The sequence below is a fragment of the Vigna umbellata genome, chromosome 4 (genome assembly GCF_029865625.1).
Source record: "Vigna umbellata cultivar VRB3 chromosome 4, Vumbellata_1.0, whole genome shotgun sequence".
Taxonomy (NCBI): Eukaryota; Viridiplantae; Streptophyta; class Magnoliopsida; order Fabales; family Fabaceae; genus Vigna; species Vigna umbellata.
The window spans coordinates 40122003-40138623 of record NC_142168.1 but is presented as its reverse complement, the minus strand read 5'-3'; the positions used below and the strand labels follow the sequence as shown (position 1 = coordinate 40138623).

The following is a 16621-nucleotide window of genomic DNA, read 5'->3' as shown; positions in this document are numbered from 1 at the left end:
TTTCTCTCTTTTCGAGAGCCACAATATTTCTTTCTCTTTTTCACGTGAGGCCTTCATTTTCTTTTCTCTCTCTCGCGTGAGGCAGCCCCATCTTCTCACACTTCTCCCATCTCAACAAGAGCTCTCGGAGCACCACTTGGAGCATTATTGCACGCCACAATATCCTTTTTCAAGCGCATATAACCACCACATGTGACAAAGGGAGAATGTCTTTGTTGCGAAACCCACAAGGAGTTATTTAGGAATGATGAAGGAGCAGCACAAATATTGAATTGACCACATGTGTTTCAAAACTTACAAGAAAGAACAAAATCCCATAGTTGGAATTTCTTGATTAGCATGGTCGTGGCCTGGTGTGCTGTTCGAGATGAAGAAAAGATCGTTGTTCAAAAAATAGATTGGAAATTTTTCCAATTTTAGGGTTTCTAAAACAATTAAGGCACCAAGATTGAGTTTTTTATTTTGGTTTTGGTTTTGGAAAGAAGATGCATTTTTGTTTTGCTTTAAGAATGAAGGAGGACATTGATAAAAAAAATGAAAATCTGAGAAAGAAGACGAATGGGAGAGAGGAAGAAGGTGAGTCAGATCGTGATTTTTACCAATGAATTTCTGAACGGATTTTTCATGGTCATGAGCTTGTAATTGTTGTTTGAGCTGGACAACAGTGTTGTCAGAACTGTTGGATGCAGATGGTTGGTCTTTCAATATACCTCTTCTAGTAGTGTATGTTAAAGACAAAATCGTCTATGTGCCTAAACGCTCTCATGTTTTAAAGTTTAATCAAATAACATTAAAACGAGATAATAATCAGAAAATAACTTAGGGTGAAAACACAAGACTTAGCCTAAATCTCAAACACACAAAACCTAGAACCAGAATCCCCAACATAGAAAAACTTTGGAAAACATCTAGGTTCTTAGGAAATAGAAAAACATCTAGGTCAAAACACCTAGACACATGGTTAAACGTTATTGTGCCTGAAGCGTCTAAGAGAGTTGAAGTCAAATGTTTGATGCTCATAATACCTGAAAAAGATATTTAGTGTAGGTCTCGAAAACAGAACAGGTCGAGACAATGTCTCTGACAAAACATATTAAAAGACACAAAATCAAAACATAAAAGAAAGCTTAAACAAGTTAAATGTTATCTGTCTAAAAGGAGACAAAACCAAAAGAAGCGTTTACTTGACTAGTGATACCATAAGCTTAACTAGTACCTCGTCTAACAATGAAGTAACTATATACGCTTGGTACCTTTAGAAAAAAAAAAACTTAATTGCATAATGATACCTAATGGTAGAAATTCAAAAAGCACTTTGTTGTTCTGAGCAAGCATTAAATCAGATTAAATGCTCAACGTTCAAAAACAACAAAAGTGATAAGAAAATACATATATACTACATGCACAATTTACTGTAATCTTGCAGATAAGCTATTCTACATGCATCCACAGAGCTACAAATCAAATATCAAAAAGTGGATGTTAGAGACAAAGAAGATATTCACAAAATGTTCTTCACTTGAAGTCATACCTAAAACGATCGTAAAACCTACTTCAAGCAAAGTAGTGAAAAAGTATGTCTACTCTACCAAGTTGACTTACCAAACGGCTGTTGTACGAAGAAGAAAGTGAAAGCACGAGTATCAAGACTACAAGCTCAGTCAAATGGACAAATATCCATTAAGCCTATAAATAGAAGATCTTTCGAAAAGAAAATTAAAAGGATAGCTTAAGAGGATATTTATTCTGAGAAGCAAAAGAGAAAGAGCTCAAGAAAAAGAATACATTTAAGTTGAAGAAAAGAGAAGAGAAGAGAAAAAGAGAAAGAAATACACTCAAGCTTCATTGTCATATTTCTTACTATTGTAAGAGAGAAGAGAGAAACACCTGCGAGTGTTTAGACAACTTTGTATTGTAATCAAATCCTCTCTACAAAAGATATAGTATGAACATCTTGTAAGCAATCGTTGATTACAATTGTGAAGAGAATTAAAATACTTGCAATTGAACTATGTTTGAGTTGATTAATCATAGCAAGGTTGTTGACTACCAGTTGTGGTGCGAATACTCAAAGGAAATCTAGGCAGGGTTGCTGAGTACTAGGAGTGGTCCGAATACTCAAAGGAAATCTCGACGGGGTTCTTAAGTACCAACAATGGTGCTAATACTCATTTGTAATTGTGTGAAGATTATAGTGGAATCCTCTGCGGAGACTTGAGGTAGCTCATTGGAGTGAACCAGTATAAAATATTTTGTTCAATTATCTCTTCTCTTACCTAAACAATCATCTTGTGAAAACCTACACGCTTTATTTTCCAAACATAAGAATCTTCCAAGCTAAATGTTTATTTTTAACAATTTAAGTTCTTAATAAACGCTATAGTATTTTGAATAGCAGATCAAAATGTTTATACATATTTATCAAGTCGAGCATCTTAAGAACTTAAAAAGAAAAGCTCGATAACATGTTATATAAGAAGGGTTGCGAAAAGTTTGTCATTAATACTATTCAACGCCCCCTACCCTTCTAGTGTTTTTCAGGTACTTCAGTGTAATTGGTAGTAAGTTTTCCTACCCCCATATAATCGTCCTTTATTTTTTCCTCCGACGACATTAACCCATTATGTCTTAATGATGTCATCATCATCAGGATTTGCTTTTGATGCATCATTAAGACATGATCTCACCTTTGATGTGGCCCGTGAGAGTCTAGTTAAAACAATTTCCTATTAAATAATATACAAAGCATCAATATAAAATAAGAAAGTTTAAAAGAAACAAAATAGTACAAGTTTGAAGTTTGTAAAACAGCTCACTTACATGTGTACTCCAAGACCTCTTGTCAACAAATAGACCAAATTCAGCAAATCAAATTTCATTATACAACTCAATCATGCAATTGAAAGTTTCAAGATATATATAATTTAAAAGCAATGCAATTAGTTTCCTTTACTTGAGGGACAAATCAAACCGTTCAAAAACTCTAAGAATACCATCACACACATAGAAAGTTCTATCTTTCCTATATAAATAATACAAAAATGATCAAAACACGCCATTAGATCATTCATCAACAAATACTCTTATAAAACAATTCAACACTACATGTATTAGAGTCACTAATCTACCAAAAATTAATTTATTACCAACCAAAATTTATTTTATTGAAGGATTTCAAGTGGTAGATAAACGTGATTTAATGGAAAATTTGGTGATATCAATGGTTGCGTGACAGAGGTTAGGTAGACTAATTTATAAAATTTATGCTTTGATTATTAATTATAGTTTTCAATGTAGTGAAAACACTCTATCCAACGATTCATGGTAGAGTCAATGCTAGAGAGGTTGATTCCAACGTCACACGAGAAAATTGTTAAAGGAAAATTTATTACAATAATTTTCCTATTACGAAAACCAATTAGATCAAGCACAATTGAATTGTATTATTTAAGTTGTTACATTCTTAAATAAAAAGAGTTTTGTTATTACTATCATATTTCAATTTTCACCTAGTAGTATGAGCTCAATAAAAAAATTGTTGGTAAATTTCCCAGTAAGTGTCTTGAAAGCAAAAGTTTGATATATCAGTCAAGTAATGTTTATTTATGATTAGACAAAGTTTTTCGTAGATAAAGTTTTATACTTGATAGTTAAGAAATATTAAGATTCTCTCATAATATCAATTGACAAATTGTGTATATTGACAAATTGTGTAATAAAAAAGATATTAATATTAATGTATTTTATTATATTATTTATTTAATGAATAAATATTAATACAAGGATTATTTAATTAAAAGAGTATTAATATATAGATTATTGAATTAATAATATATTAATTATTTAGTATTCAATTAACAAATACATGTATACAAATTATTTCATTAAATAAGCATTAATGTAATAATTATTTAATTGAAAAATATTATTATATAAATTATCCTCTTGATAATTTATTAGTTACTTATTGAACGGATAACTCTTCATTAATAACTATTACTTCATTGAGTACTTAATTAATAAATGTAATTATATACATTGTCTTATTCACAATATATTAATTAACAAATTATTTAAAGAATAAATAGTAATACTTTATTTTTTCAACCAGTAAGTTTTTCATGATCCATTTTAACAATAATTTTACAATCACTTTCTTAGAAAAAAAGAAATACAACAAGAACTTGAAAATAAATGTAACTTTTGACTACGATCGAGCTTGAAAGCCATAAATATTGATAATGGAATAATTGCTTGTAGAACCGTTGTCAAGAGTAAAAAAATTTCCTAACAACGACTACCGCTTAAAGAACCATCTTTAAAAGTAAAAAACAAAATCGAAGTATGATGATTTTCACAAAACTGTTGTTGTTTCCGTTATTCCTTCCCTAAAACAGAAAATTTTTGTGCGTTCATCAATTTTCTTTGTGTTTCGTTTTAATTATCTTTTCTCTCCCATTCATGGAACTTCTGAGTTCATTGTCCCATTGTATCACTGTTTGTGTTGTCTCAGTTCAGCTGTGTCGCAATCACAACTCATGTAAATGCCCTACTCGTTGTCGTTCTTATTGTCATCGTTGTTGTGCCTATTATCGCTGCCATTCGCATATGGTGTTGCTCTAACCATTGTCACGCTTTGTTCCTCGATCCCGCCGCCTCTACATCCATTATGTCACTTACGGTTGGAGCTCTATACGAAGTTAAATTGGTAGGTAAATTTTGGTATGTAATGCAAATTTACCTATGATCTCCATGTGCAATAATAAGTAAGTAGTCAATAATTTCTTCTAATGATTATTTTATACACACAATTAAAATAAAATTAAAAAATTGGTTCTTTTGAACTTATATCTAATATACCCAAATCCTTCTCCCAATGAAGCATGATGCCTTTATTCTATTATTCTTCCTTATGTGTTTTAACCCTTCCCTTTCTATCATTCTCCATCACTAACCATTTAAAGCACTAAAAAAATAGATATTATTGATGGTTAAAATTTGTCAAAAACGTTAAAAGTTTGTTGGTAATAACTTTTCTTTTGACATTTTTTTCGGATCAAAATTTGTCAGTAAAAATGCAATCAGTAGATGAAAATATATATCTTTCCATAATTACTAAAGAAAAAAATGTTAGTAAACCATGATTTATCTCCCTCCTTCCTCTTTCATTTTCTTCCACTAATTTTCATATTCATCATTTATACAACTTTAGGCATTGTTTTAGCCAGACTACCTCCACCTCCAACTTTTTGTTTCTTCTATGCCTTACGTTATCTTTTAAGTCCTTAGTCTTAAGGAAAAGCTCGAAATTGTGATTGACCTTCTCAAGCTCAACTAACTCAACAAAGAAATTCATCATTGAAAATCTTCTCCACCTCTCTCCTAAAATCAAGAAGACATGGGTTTTGCCAGCCTTCGCGCTCTGGGTTGGGGATTGTTGATGACGAGCTTCCATTCGGAGAACAAAAGGTTTCGGATGGGTCACAATTCGACTTGGGCTTAGGCACGAGCTTGGGAGAGAAGTTTAGGGAACTTAGAGGCTTTGGTGGTGAACTAGGCATTGTAAGCTTTGATGCCGAGAGAGGACTGCTCGAACTTCGAGATGGCGTATTCATTCTCCTCAAGGAAGATCATGTGCCCTTGGTGGTTGAGTGTAGCTTAGAGAAAGGACTCATGGGAGAGACCGAAGACTTCAAAAGTTGGGGCACAGTGTAAGGAGGAGGGTGATTTGTAGACGAAGGATAGGAGAGGGAGATTTCTTCAATGAGGAACAATATTGCTCATCGGGTTAACGCTCGTCTTCTTAAATTCTTTCTTCGTCGGTGGTCTTCTGGTTTGGACGTGAAGAAGAGATGAAGATGAAGAGACTTGGCCACTTAAGTAACTAGACAGAGGTTTTGGTGAGAAATTTGTCATTCTTTTTATCGACGAACAAATCCATCGATAATAAGTATTTTAAATTATTATCACTCTTTATTGACGAATTTTAAGATTTGTAACTACCGACATATTTTATTGATAAATAATTGGTTGGTAATGAAATATGTATTACTCACAAATTTATCAATGAACTTTATCAAAATATAAATCCATCAGTATTTCAAATTTATCGATGAACTTGTTTCTGTCAGTAAAATTTTGTTGGTAATTTAAAAAAAAATGTAATGTAGGAATCTCTCTCCAATTTCACTTTCCCTCCATTCAACCCCGTATCTCAATCCTCAACCCTAATTTTCATCAATTTTGTCTTCCACATTTATAGTTCATTCCATTCTCGATAAGACTATTGATTTCTTTTATCTTTTTTTATACTATAAATTTTTCAATTATTATTGCAACTGTTCGATGTTTCAATTTATTTGTGAGTTGTTTTGGAAGGCTTGTTTGAGTTTTAATTTAGCTCTTAAAGCTATATACTTATTAGTCTTTCATGTACAATTTTTTTTCTATGTTTTAGATTTATTCTTTTATTTGTGTATTATTTTTTTTACACAATTGTTTCTTGATTTGTATTGTAGGAGTTTTAATAAACCTAAAATCTTTGGTTCATTCTATAAGAAAACTTCAAATCCCCATTTTATTTGTTTATACATTAAACTAAATTCATTTTTCAAAACAAGGCATGATATAGTGGGATTCATAAAGAGTAAGTAGAGTAAGAATGTAACTCTTTTAACTTAAGAGTATAGCAGCCCAAATGTTATGATTCAATTATGACTTAGTTCACTTGACTTTTGCCATGACATGATTAATGTTGCTTGTAACAATTTTTCTCTCAATAATTGTCCCACTAAGAATCAAATTCTTCAAATTGACATGACCAACCTGGCATGTGTCATGGGATGATAGTGAAACTCACAATAATCTTTCCTTAAACAATTGTGCATTGGAAATTGAAGTAACCTTGATTCTTATACAAATTGTTCGATCAAATGCTTATAACTAGATTAAAAATTATAATTGATAATTATAGGAGGATCTAGAAAAAAAATTAATTCTTTTTAATTTATATGATAGGAAATTTGAAATCTCCCATTCATACAATGAGAAAACCTCATCCCTATTGTGTTTGCTTATACATTAAACTAAATTCATTATATTAAAATCAAACTCAAAACATAACTCTTTCTACTTGAGCATCGTAATCCAAGCATCAAGATTTGAATATGCCTTGACTTACCTTTGGTAACATGACAATTGAGACTAATTGCAACAGTAGAGTTCTCTTTCTTTCAAATTTTAAATTGTCATATCACACCGTTTCATAACGTTTATGGTCAATGCATTACCTTGAGTTTATGCTAAAATAGAAGTTGTAAATTGTGCCATTAAAACCAATTTGTCATTTTTCTTTTAGATATACTCTTCGCATTGTTCATCATTTGGTTGAAGGTTTTTTTATAATATACTATTGTTATGTATAGAAGATTTATTATTTGACTTAATTATGTTCGAGGGATGTTTAGAAGAAACAATAAACCTTTCAAGGTTTTAATTTTTTTGAAAAATATTTTTTTAAATAAATTATTAGGTACTTTGAATCTTAATGATGAGTCGTGAATTTTATCACTAATGGCTATGATTTAGTGGCTATCTTTTCACTCTAGATCTAGTTTAAATAATGGAACATTAACAATGTGTTGTTTAATATTATATGGAGAGTGACTATGGGTATCTGAGTAACTCGAAAGTTCTACATATCATGACTTAATGCTTGTCTAAAAAATATGCCTATTGATGTATTATGTTAATATGTCTCTAAGAACTTTGTAATATGATTGATTTGTTGTGAATTGTCCCTTCTAAATATTTATGATCTAATTGTAATAATAATAGTAGAAATTGTCTTTACGTGAGAGAGTTCATTTTATATGGATTTGAATATATATTTTTTATTTGATTTCTACATATGATGGGTTTCAGAATTATTCCTTTTTAAATATAAATAGAATCATTTATAGAATCACATAAACTCAAATTTAAAATGCTCCAAACATATTTTGAGGAATGACTATTGTAAGGACCGAGCGTCAGTTTGGCAGGGAAAGTGGGGGGAAAACGGTTGAAATTGGATGTGGTAGGGAAGGGTTCAAAGTGGGCGGCTGCAGCTGAAGTAGTGGGCGGCTAGTGGAGCTTCAAGTGAGCAGCAGTGGATGGTGGTGGGTCTCCCCACCTTGGAGTGTTCCAGCCACCAAGAAGTGCTCCAAGCACCATCATCACTTACCTCCATTAGTGGATTGGGCACTGAGGAAGGAGAGTGGGACGGCTGGGGTTTGATAGGCAGTGGAGTGCCCATTCCTTTCTTTCTTAAAGGGAGAATCGTGAGTTTTGAAGAGGGTTGGATTCGGCACTTGGAGATTCTGCAGAGGGAGAGAGCTTGTTGCACGTGCGGGAGAAGGAGAAGAAGAAGCTTGCTGCATCCAGTGGTGAGGCAGAGAACGTTTGGACTTTCTACATTCAAGTTTGGCTAGGAGGTCTTCAAGAGGTAAGGGGAGTTGGATTTTCTGGATGTTGATAGTGGTTACATGAGTAGGATGCTGGAAAATTGTGGTTGTATGTATGGTTGGACTGAAATTGATGTGTTGATTCATGTATGTAATCGTGTATGTTTTAGAATTGAAGGAAATTGGAATTTCATAGCTTTTTAGTCTTTTGGAGAGGAAGTGAGGTAGTGATTTTGAGTATTTGGGGTCTAGAGTGTTATTGAGCATTTGGAACAATTTCACCCATTGTATTGTGACTTGTTAGAGTAATCAAATTGATCAAAATAGGTGCAAAGTAGTGGAATTGGATTTTTAGTATCAAAGTTATGAAAATCGGTGTTTTATGGTTGAATTGGAGTATGAACCCCTTTAGAATTGAATAAGGAACGGTTATAATCAATTAGATAAGTCCAATCTAATATAAAACATGAATTTAGGGTGTTAGAAGTTAAATAAAAGGGTTGAAAATGGTAAAACGAGGTTCTGGCCTCAAATCTGCAGAATTCTGCATTCTGCAGAATTCTCGCCCGGGCGCCCCTGTCGCGCCCAGGCGCCCCAGCCTCTGGAAGAGTCGCGCCTGGCATGTCGCGCCTGAGCGCGCGATGCTAGAGTGAACATTCGTCCAATTTGATCTAAATTGGACGTTCGTCTGTTTTGAGCCACATTGAGCGTTCGTCCAAATGGCTCGATCAAGCTTTCGGCCTTTGTTCTCAGTTGAGCGTTCGACCTTTGTTCTCTGTTGAGCATTCGGCCTGCTGTTGTGAGCGAGCGTTCGTCCTTAACTTCAGTTTGTGCGTTCGGCCTTAAGTTTCAGTGAGCGAGCGTTCGTCCTTAATTTGCGCGTTCGTCCAACTGTGCGTTCGTCGGCGTTCGTCCAGATTGCTCAGCAGTGAGCGTTCGTCCAGACTGTTCGGCAGTGAGCGTTCGTCCAAACAGTTAAGCGTTCGTCCAAATAGTTGAGCGTCCGTGTTTTTGAGCGTTCGTCCAAATAATGTTCGTCCGTGTTTTTGAACGTTCGTCCAAATAGTATTTGTCCCAGTGAGCGTTCGTCCTTCCCAGCGAGCGTTCGTTCCATTGAGCGTTCGTCCCAGTGAGTGTTCGTCCAGTGAGCGTTCGTTATAATGAGCGTTCGCGTTCGTCCAAATAGTTGAGCGTTCGTCCAAATTGTTGAGCGTTCGTCCAATAGTGTTCAGTGAATAGTGTTCGTCCAAATAGTATTTTACAAATATGTTGAATTTTAATTTCCTTTGCTTTTGGGTTGAATTATGTGTACTAATGTTTGGAATATTGTCTATGACATGAATTATGTGAAAATATGTAAATGTATGAGATATGTTGGATTTGTTGTGATAATATATGGTGGTATCTGATTATTCATATTTGGGGTTAAGGTTCAAAGTAACATTATGAATCATGGACGAAATTCCATGGTCCTCAAGGAGAGGATACATGGTGGTGTTTTGGGGTTGTATAGAATGATTACATGGTAGCTCAGTTTTGGGGGTCATCCTGAAACTCCAATGGTCTTTCTTCTCATATAGAGAGGATTGAACCATGTGGTGAGGAGTAGCAGGAGGTCCTAGTCTTGGGTGCTTCCATATGATCCAAGGTGAGTGATAATGGATTAACCTCGTGACTGTGGCCGGGCGGTAGTGCCCAAAGTTCCACCGGGCGGTAGTGCCCAAAGTTCCACCAGGCGGTAGTGCCAGAGCGGTAGTGCTCAATTCCATAAAGCCACCACGAGTGCAAGACCCGCCATAGCTCGGTAATCATTCTGGTCCGGACGAGTCGGGATATAAAGTAACAAGTCGGGGTCTAATGTAATAAGTCTTGTGATATTGATTTACCATGTATGATTGACTTTTGTATATCACGTTAAATTGTATAACATGCTTTTTATATCTAGCTCACCCTTGCATTGTTTGTGTTGTGTGCTGTTTGGGTATGATTCTTTGGCGATGATCATCCACTTGGATGAGAGCAGATGGCGAGGAGGATACTTTGAAAGCAGCTCTTGATGGGGACAGCAGTGCTGCAGCTTAGTTTAGCTAGTTTCTCTTCGTGGTTCATAATGTTTGGAATAATATGATAATTTAATATTAAAGGAATTTGGTATTTTACAGTTGATTTTTTTATGGATGTGCATATTGTAATTCATTCGGCAAAATTCAGGACTACCAAGTATATAACTATCCTACAAGAAAATCATATCACTAAAAGAATAATTTAATTGTAATTTACAATATTATCTGCTAAAATATTAGTGGTGGAAGAATTTGTCACTAATTTCCTCAATTATCTCATCCAATATTTATTTATGGTAGAATATTTGGTAATTATTGATGATATTTTCATTGATTTAGGATTCACAAACGACTCACCTTCTCAAACTTTAGTGATGGGCAATTTTGCTGCTAAATAAAAAATGAAGGGTGTTTCACCCTGTATCACAAATCCTTTCACCCTACACTCTAAAATTTTATAAATACCCTTCCAATTAATGAATTCTGTGAAGTGATTATGCATTAAATCATTTTGATAAAAAAAATGGTTGAAGATTCAGTGCATTCATTAAATCATTCATTGACGACAACTTGGAATATATACTCCATTTATTACTTGTTTTAAATTGTTTACTAGATGATTTTTAAATGTTTAGTTTAGTTTTGTTAAGTTGAATAGATTATTTGTAAATGTTGATTTATTTGTATTAGTTATTTATTTTTTAATTTAATTTAAATGTTAAATTTTTGTATTAGTTTTTGTTTTTGTTTTTTAATCTTTATATAAAATAATTGGTATGAATTTATTTAATTTCATAAAAAATAAATTTATTTCAAATTGATATAAAAAATATATGAAAATTCTAATATAATATTTATATCAAAATGTGTGTGTTTCAGATATGAAAACATGGGGAAGCATTGCATCTCAAAATCTAATTCTCTCTGTGTCAGATTAACAATTTGATAGATGAAGAATAAGATTTTGAGATTCGATGTTCTCCCTCTCGCGTATACACATCCAAGAGCTTTAATGTTATTAAAAATGGTTTTTTCTTTCCAAATCCGATGTATGATGTTTTGTTTTGAATGTACGTTACTTTACATTACTTTGAAAATAGTTTTTTTTCTTTCCAAATCCGAGCATAGTTCACTCTAACATCCCGTAATCTCATTCTTTATCATTCATAATTAATATATTGTAATATTACATTTAAGATAACATTCTTTAATCTCAAACTTGATAATTCATATATATATATATATATATATATATATATATATATATATATATATATATATATATTTTAAACTCAAAATTCAACTATAAACCCATAAATATAACTCGAATTCTTTTAATTTATTCTTCTATCTCTTTTTTCATTGGCACTGAATCAGACGACATTCCTCCATCTGCTCCCGTATAACGAATTATATGATCATCGCACATACACAAACACAAAAAAGTAGGATAAGCTGATGAGTCAATATTTTTTTCACTTCACTTAGTTTATTGTACTAGAATTAGTCGGGGAATTGTGCTTAAACGTTCGGTATTTTCCTGTTTTTCCTAATTGTGCTTAATTTGATCGAAAATTCTTATTTTAACTAATTTGAATTATCTGAGCTAATTATTTGCATTATGAATTGGAGGAAAATTTTGGAAATGTTTTGGGACTTCCATATAAATGTGACATAACTTTTAGAAGCAAAAATTTGGCATTCCAAAACATGTCACACGGCCATTGCAAAATTTATTGGATTGGAATCATTGAAGCAAATGGAATGAAAGGACCACATTGATTTGAGGCACGGTTTTATAGCTGGAAATTAACAAATGTGCTGCTACAATATCTGAAAACCACACGCCCCTTCTTCTTATCTTGTTATTGATTGAAGGAAATGATACAATATGCTAAAGGAGACAACACATGGGGCCACTTGGTTGGAAATTCACGTCCACATGCATTCCTAAATGCTAAACACGGCTATGGAATTTATGTTGGCAAACATATGACAAAAATGGGGCTGCAACTAAAAGACAAAAGTTGACATAAGTGGAAGCAACTCATTTCATGCTAAAGGACAAAACACAAAAACCAATGGAAAATTAATTTTGTCAAATGGTGCCACCACTCACGGTCTGCTCACGTCCAAAGGAGGAGTTCCAAATTAGTGGAAGTGTTGACATGGCCTACATAGAAAAGAGCTGCCACCGAGAAGTAGAGGATGATAATTTAATTTTCTAAGAGAAAGCCATCACGTTGAGGGAAAGAAGCAACACACCCACAACAAGCTTGAAGCCATCACCGGATGAGAGAAGCTCACGGTCTTACAGAAAAAAATAGATGCAGCTGCCCTCTCATCAACGTCCCACCAGCAAGTCCAGCTCCATCTTCTTCATGGCCAGCAGCAGAAATTTCACGTTCCAGCAACCATCCAACACGGCCTGGTCTATAAAAGAAGAGGAGGCCATGGCTGAATGGAAAGGAGTCTTCACAATCTTGGCAGCAAGGAAGTGCTGCACCATCCAGCAGCTCACGCCCAGCATTGAAGGAGAAGATATTGGAAGCAGCTGGTCCAGCAGAGATGACACACGGTCCTCCGCATCCAGCAGTTGGCAACAGAGAAGAACACGGCCTGCAGGAAACACACAACGTTCCAACAAAGCCATGGCAGCAGCTTGGACCAGCACCAGCAGTAGCGTTCACACGGTCCAGCAATGGGCAGCACACACACGTTAATGGATGATGAAGAATGAAGGTACAACACGTTCAGCACCTTGAAGAAGACCTTCCCGGTTCAACTGGGAGATGAGAGGCATGGCAGCAGCTGCACACAACATCCAGTAGCTTAGAAGAAACCAACACACAGCCTGCTGGATTGATTGGGAGAGAATGAATTGGTGAGCACAGTTTTTGGAAGCAGCTGCAACGTGAGAAGGAGGAGAGGAAGCATACTGCAGATTTCATTGAGCAAGAGCAGCAGCTGCCCACGTCCAACTCTCGGATCAGCACATCCAGCATGGAATGTGGGCACCACATTCCAAAAGAATTTGGCAGCTAGCAAAAAAAAGAAGATGGCACAAACAAATGAAAGAGAAGTCACGGGAGGAGACTATGCGGGAGGTGGTTAGAGAATTCCCTATAAAAATGGCAGCAGGCAGAGAGGAGAGGGACATCAGATTTTAGGAATTAGAGTTTAGGAGTAGTTTTAGGAAGAGCAACCACGGACGTGTTGATTCTGAGTGTTTATTTTTCCTCCTCCCCTGTTGGGGAGGTTTGGGTCTTATATGTTTCAATTTTCTAGTTTTCTAGTTTCAATGTATTGGAATTTAATTGATGTTAACTGCAATTTCTATTCTGTCAGTTTCAATTTACGGTTTCAAAACTTTATTCAATTGTTTCTCAATTTTTATTTTCACTGTTGATTTACGTTATGTTAAAAATGTTAAATTTTATTTTTACCATTCACTAAATTTAACGCTTTCCAATTTAATTGTTTTCTGTACTTTCTTTAAAATTCGGTCATTACGTTTTACCGTTCGTTTTATTTTCAGACGTTTTCCATTTTTACCGTTCAGTTTTTACAGTGTTTAAAATTTATTTCAGTATTTTTAAATTCAGTTTGATTTAATTTTTTTTTTTTGCATCAAAAATCACAACCCCCCCCACTTCGTGATAAATCTGAGACTGAACCTCCAAAATTGGTCCTTGAGAGACGACCTAGGAGTCAATTCCTAGTTATACTGCATATTTTCATGCACATCAAATTTGTATGACCGCGACAGTCGTATCATAAGCTAACATGCATCCAATCATTTATAAAACATGCATAATTACTTTGATACACTCAAGAAACCTCATATAATAATTATGTAAGACACCCTCATACCATCATACAACAATCGCATCATAGATACTCATCCATTACTTTGATACACTCAACAAACCTCGTATAATAATTATGTCAGACACCCTCATACCATCATACAACAATCGCATCATAGATACTCATACCATCATACAACAATCTCATCATAGATACTCATACCATCATACAACAATCGCATCATAGATGTTCATCCCACAATATCACAATTACTAATAGACACTCATCCCACAATACTTAATAGACACTCGTTCCACAATGCTCAATAGACACTCATTCCACAATACCCAATGGACACTCATTCCACAATACCCATTAGACACTCATCCGGATGATACGTTGATGAGCGGTCACGGGAGGTTATGCACTTGTGATGACTTCCACTTCTTCCTACAAATACACTTCCAAAATACTCCATACCATCCAGAAGGTTAGTCCTCAACACTATGTCCAAAACCGACACATAGACCAGGACCTCCTGACCCTCTCACCACATAATTCATCCTTCTCTACTTGAGACTAGATGATTATTAGAGTATCAGGATAACCTCCAACTACAGGACCCTCAACATCAAAATATACACAAATACCACATCATTACTGAATCTCTCCACAAGACTCATACCATGCTCATATTCCTCAACTCACATTATACCCTTACAAAATCTCCCCATAATACTCATATCATGTTCAGATGCATAAATTCAAATCCAATAAAATCCAATCATCGCAGAAATCATACAAAATGAATATATCACAAAATAAATTAACAATATTAAAATATCACCATAAATGGTCACTGGAGAAGAATCAAATGTTTGACGAATCAAACTCACCATAAACGCCAGTACATATGACTAGTCACAACTTACTGGATTTGACCAGGACTGCTCTATGATCAGGGATGTACCAACTCTGGTTTTTAAGATTCCTCTATCCTACCATCACAATTATAATTCATAATTCCATATCTACCACAATAACATGAATTCATCAGAAATTTTCATTCCAACAAGATATATTGCACAATAATTTAACAGTATATAATCTGTTCAATAAGATTTAACTTAAAAACTTGTCAAGTAGACTTCCAAGAAAGAGATGTGCGTCACAATGGACAACTTAAGTACCAAGTCTTTCCTTAGCCAAAGTGTTCCTCAACTAGTTTTAACAAATTTCTTATTTACAGATTCAAAACAATAACATATAATATTAACACAGAAATTCAATATAGATAGATATATAACAAGCACCTATGTTTTTTATTAAAAGTATTCACACAGAATTTCAAGACATGAATTGTAATAAAACAATACTAAATCATAATATAAAAGCTTAGAAAGTTTGAACCCATGTTCTTGAAATCATCAAAATTTTCTACCAATTAAGCTACCAAAATTTCTTATTAGCTTTCCACATTTTATTTTTTACATAAACTTATTATATTTTCCGTTCACAAAGAAATCTAGTAATAAAATTGTTACTATTAAGGTAAATATTTTTCATGGGTCTTACAGGATTACTTTAAAATGTATAATTTTTTTATTTATAAATGTTTAATGAGATATTTTTTAAATTTGTTAGGTTATTTTGAAATGTTTAATTATATTAATATAATATAAAAGTTTGTTTTCTTAAAACATTTTATTATATTATTTTAAAATTTGAATATTTTCAATATAAAAGTTTATTAGATGAATTTAAAATGTTTAATTATATTATTTATAAATATATGAATAGATAATTTGTATACAATAATTTGTATGAATATTTTAAATTTATTGAAACTATAAATTTATTTAAAATTCATATAAAAAAATTATAAAAGTCATTATGTAGTTTTAAGTATTACTTTTTTTATGTTTTTATTTTTAAGTTTATTAGATTATTTTTAATTTTATAATTTAATCATAAATATTTAATTTATTCTATTAGTTTTTAATTTATTAAATTTTTATTATAAAATAAATTATATGACTTTTTTAATTTATTTAAAGAAATATGTGTGCTCAGAAATTTGCATATATACATTGAAAAAGCTGTTTTCAAAGGAATTTTTGACCATTTCATTTTTTGTATTTTTAAATATTAAATAATTTTAAATATGAGTGATTTGGAAATCATTTAAAAATTTGGAGGTGCATAACAAAGAGGTTGGAGGTGCGTAATTATTAATAAGAATGAAAATTATTAATAACAATGAAATTATCTATAGGTAAAATTTATGATGAAGGTTCTTTTTGT

At 33.2% G+C, this 16621-nt stretch overlaps 1 long non-coding RNA gene across 1 annotated transcript; it reads left to right on the top strand.

The window, feature by feature from the left end:
- Positions 1 to 7993: 7993 nt before the first annotated feature.
- LOC148200169 (uncharacterized) lies at positions 7994 to 10638 on the top strand. Its single transcript, XR_015786341.1, has 2 exons — positions 7994 to 8485; positions 10468 to 10638. It is a non-coding gene; the product is annotated as an uncharacterized LOC148200169 (long non-coding RNA).
- The last annotated feature ends 5983 nt before the right edge of the window (positions 10639 to 16621 follow it).